Genomic DNA, 5,323 nt, shown 5'->3' on the forward strand with positions numbered 1-5,323 from the left:
CGCGTGCGTCGATTTCACGACATTACTTACCTGAGGCGCGCCTGTTTTCAAATTTTCCCATCTTCTTCTTATATTTCCCTCTTCCCTTCTTCTCCAACCACCTCTACCCCCCTTTCTCCGCCCCTTTCACCGGCGGCACTGACCACCAGTGACCACCACTTCCAGCGGTTCCACATTCTTCTCTCTCTTCTCTTTTTCCCATTTCTTTTCCCCTTTCTTCCCTTGCATTCTACATCACTTTCTTCTCCATTTCAAGGTACTACCCACCTTTCTTCCTATTTGTTTTGTTTCAAATTTTCTCTCTTTATTTCATTTCTTTGTATCCCTTCTTAGTTAGACCCTCATTCATGCATCCTTGTTTACTTGTTTGCTTTTTTTTCTATTTTCCATGGGTGTTGAGGGTGGAGTCCTCTCTTGCATTAGTGGGTTATTTTACTATGTTTTGATTCCTTTGTGTTATATGGTGCTATATGATGATTGATAATGCCTTGTGGGATGCTATATTGTCACATTTCCTCCACTTGCTTATTGCTTTGAAGTTGCACACCAAGTGTTTGATGAAAGGCACCTATGAGTTCTTGTTTCAAATTTGACATAATGCTTACAACTTAGTGCCCTTTCGCATTCCCTTGCTTGTTCTTATGTGCATTGAGCCTATTGTTCTTCATGTTTCCCATTCATATGCTCATTCTTTATGACTTTCTTCTTGTTGTTGATGCTTGAGTATATACTTCTCATGCCTCCTATTTGCATGCTTATACCCCTCTTGCATCACATGCTAAGTGACTTGCCCATTATTTCCACTGTGGTCTTGCTTACATGTTGCAGCTGTCATATCTCCAAGACACCTATTCTTTTATGGCTTTCTCTATCACTTGCATGATATTATCCATGTGTTATTTCTTTGAGTTTAACGGGGTGGAGGATGTGCATTGACTATAGAAGGCTGAATGATGCCACCAGGAAAGATCACTTCCCTCTCCCTTTTAGTGATCAGATGTTAGAAAAATTGGCTGGTCATGCTTACTATTGTTTCCTGGACGGCTACTCTGGATATAATCAGATAGTGGTGGATCCCAAGGATCAAGAAAAAACCTCATTCACTTGTCCGTTTGGGGTTTTTTCTTACAGGAGGATGCCCTTTGGGCTATGCAATGCTCTAGCAACCTTTCAAAGGTGTATGCTCTCCATATTCTCTGACATGATAGAAAAATTCTTAGAGATCTTTATGGATGATTTTTCTATCTTTGGTAACTCTTTTGACACTTGTCTGCATCATCTAACCTTTGTCTTGAAAAGATGCCAAGAAACACATTTAGTTTTGAATTGGGAAATAATGCCATTTCATGGTACCAGAAGGTATTGTTCTTGGGCATAAGGTTTCAAGCAAGGATATAAAAGTTGACTGAGCTAAGATAGAGGTCATAGAAAAGCTTCCTATACCAGTCAATGTGAAAGTAGTGAGAAGTTTTCTTGGGCATGCTAGTTTTCATAGGAGATTCATCAAAGACTTTTCAAAGATAGCTAAGCCACTAAGCAACTTGTTAGTGGTTGACAATCCTTTTGTCTTTGATGATAGCTATAAGCATGCCTTTGAAACTTTGAAAGATAAACTTATTACAGCACCAATCATCACACCCCCAGATTAGGAATTGCCTTTTGAACTTATGTGTGATGCAAGTGATTTTGCAATTGGTGTTGTATTGGGACAGAAAAAGGATAAGCTGCATCATGTTATATACTATGCAAATAAGGTGTTAAATAAAGCACAAAAAAAATTATACCACCACAGGAAAGGAACTCTTGGCAATTGTATATGTATTTGATAAATTTAGACAATACTTGATTGGTTCAAAAGTTGTAGTGTATACTGATCATGCTGCTCTCAAGTATCTCTTGTCTAAACAGGATACCAAGCCAAGACTCATTAGGTGGGTGCTGTTGCTACAAGAATTTGACATTGAAGTGAGAGATAGGAAAGGAAGTAAGAACTAAGTTGCAGACCATCTGTCTAGACTACCACAAGAAATCAATCAGGATGCACCACAACCAGTGAATGAGAAGTTCCCAGATGAACATCATCTTCAAGTCCAACAAGAACCTTGGTTTGATGATATTGCAAACTACAAGGTTGGAAGAAGGATTTCCCAAGAGTTCACCAGGCAGCAAGTGAAGAAGCTGCTCAATAAAACCAAGAAATTCCTGTGGGATGAGCCCTTCTTGTTCAAAAGTTGTCCAGATGGAATGATAAGAAGGTGTGTTCCTGAGAATGAAATGAGAAGTATATTGTGGCACTGTCATAGTTCAGCTTATGGTGGACACTTTGGACCAGAAAGAACATTTTCTAAAGTGCTTCAAAGTGGATTTTATTGGCCAACCATATTCAGAGATGCTAGAGAATTTGTGCACCAATGTAATGAATGCTAGAGAGATGGAGGACTAACAAGGAGGAACAAAATGCCTCAAATACATGGACTAATGCAATGAATTTGTGCACCATTGCAATGAATTTATTTGATCTCTGGGGCATAGACTTCATGGGACTATTTCCCCCATCATACTCCTTCAAATACCTATTGGTAGCAGTGGAATATGTCTCTAAATGGGTAGAGGCCATAGCAACAATCACATATGATGCACCAATCGTGCTTCAGTTTCTTAAGAGACACATCTTCACCAGATATGGGGTGCCTAAAGGCCTTATTAGTGATGGTGGCATCCATTTTTACAACAGACAAATGGAAAAGCTGCTCCACAAATATGGAGTAATGATACGCGGGAATTTGCCTCTCAACAATTTTCCTTCCAGCAAGTGCACCGGATTGTCATCAAGTAAAAACTCACTGTAGAGTGAGGTCGAATCCCACAGGGATTGGTAGATCGAGCAATTATAACTGAATAATTATGCTAGTTGAGCGAAATCAGAATTAAAATTGGGATTGCATAATGTAAAATGTCGGGAAACTTAAATTGCAAGAAATTAAAGGAACAGAAAATTAAATTGTAGGGAATTAAAGTGACAGAATCTTAAGTTGCTGGAAATTAAATGGGATCGGGGAATTAAGCATGAAATTAAAGATGCAGAAAGTAAAATTGAATGGGTAGATCAGAGATGGGGAATTCATTGGGTTTTAGGAGATATTGAATTCTCTGGATCAAATCATTTTCACCTCTTCCTCAATCAATGCATTCATTGACATTGCTTGGCAATCTTAGATGATTGGATCCCAATGTCTTGGCTCACCAATCTCTCTAAGCATGAACAATTGCCCAATGTCTTGATTTAATTGCTCATGGGAAGAGTTAAAGTTCGGTCACTGACTATACTACACAAATTCATAGATCAAAGTGTTGGTAGGATTACATGTCACTATATCCATCCAAACCCCAATCTAATCCAATGTGAGAAAGCAATTCTAGTAGAAGAAGATGAAAACTACTATTGATCCATTGAATTACAATAGAGCCCCCTAACCCAATAAAAAGGGGTTTAGTTGTTCATAACACTCAAAATGGAAATTGGAATTGAAAGATACATTCTGAAATTAACAAACAGAGAATGAAAAATACCATGTAAAAGTAACTAGCAGAGTAAAAGTGAAAAAAAAAATTCCCCCTTCTAACTTAAATTCTAAGCTATTTATACACTTTCTTCCATGGATCTTCAAGCTCTGAATTGGGCTTTTGGCCTTGATGGAATTGGGTTAAAAATGGCTCTAGTTGGTTGCCCTTGGTGTTGAGAAGAGATCCGTGTAAAATTTGAATCCTGATGCTTCACATTTGAGTCAACGTTTGAGGGCCAACGTTGACTCAAACGCCATTTAAAACAAAACCAGCAAAACCAGAAAGCTTGATGTCATTGGCGTTTGACTCAACGTTGGAGGGCCAACGTCAGCTAAACCACGCGTACACGTACCTTGCGCTTCTGCGCAAAAGTGTAAAAAATGCTCATCCACGCATATGTGTGCTTCACGCGTGTGCGTGGATGTAAGATTTTTATTTTGCAGTTTTAAAACCAAGCAGGAGACGTTGGCTTCAGCGTTGGACCTCCAACGTTCCCTCCAACATTGGCATTTTCACGCATACGCGTGCTGTACGCTTAAGCGTGCATCGCCTTTTTTCCATCCACGCATACGCGTCACTGACGCATACGCGTCGATTCAAAATTTTCAAATCTGAATTCTGGGCTGAGCATCACGGACGTTGGAGGCTAGTGTTTAAGGTAACATTGGACCTCTAACGTTCAATTTTGCACACTATCACTGTGCCCAACATTCATGAGTTTGAAGCTCGTCACAGTCATCCATTCCCAGATCCTACTCGGAATACCACAGACAAGGTTTAGACTTTCCGGATCCCAGGAATCCCGCCAATTGGTTCTAGACTCTACCACAAAGGTTCTGATCTCTCGAACTCGGTCCGTGGATCAGAGACCCAAGAGATACGCACTCAAGCTGTCGCCCAATGACTACGTTGAGCTCAGGTAGAACGGGAGTGGTTGTCAGGCACGCGTTCATAAATATGAGAATAATGATGAGTGTCACGGATCATCATCTTCTCCAGATTGAAGTGCGAGTGAGTATCTTAGAATAGAATCAAGCGTGATTAAATAGAAAACAATAGTAATTGCATTAATCCATTGAGACACAGCAGAGCTCCTCACCCCACCTATGGGGTTTAGAGGCTCATGCTATAGAAGATACCAATTCAAATGTAAAAAATGTCATGAGTTGCTAAATAAATCTCTAAAAGTAGTTTTTATACTAAACTAGTAACTTAGGTTTACAGAAAATGAGTAACTAAGTGCAGATAGTGCAGAAATCCACTTCTAGGGCCCACTTGGTGAGTGTTTAGGCTGAGCTTTGAAGATTTCACATGCATATGCTTCAAATTGGAGTTAAATGCCACACTGGGTGCCAAAATGGGTGTTTAACACCAAGAAATGTGCCAGTTCTAGCATTTTACACCAGAAAAGGGTCTCTGGCAGGCGTTTAACGCCAGTTTAGGCCATCAAATCTCGGGAAAAGTAGGGACTATTATATATTGCTGGAAAGCCCAAGATGTCTACTTTCCAACGCAATTGAGAGCGTGCCAATTGGGTTTCTGTAGCTCCGGAAAATCGACTTCGAGTGCAGGAGGGTCAGAATCCAACAGCATCTGCAGTCCTTTCTCAGCCTCTGAATCAGATTTTTGCTCAGGTCCCACAATTTCAGCCAAAAAATACTTGAAATTACAGAAAACACACAAACTCATAGTAAAGTCTAGAAATGTAATTTTTGCATAAAAACTAATAAAAATATAATAAAAAGTAGCTAAAACATAC

The sequence above is a fragment of the Arachis ipaensis genome, chromosome B03 (genome assembly GCF_000816755.2).
Source record: "Arachis ipaensis cultivar K30076 chromosome B03, Araip1.1, whole genome shotgun sequence".
NCBI lineage: Eukaryota > Viridiplantae > Streptophyta > Magnoliopsida > Fabales > Fabaceae > Arachis > Arachis ipaensis.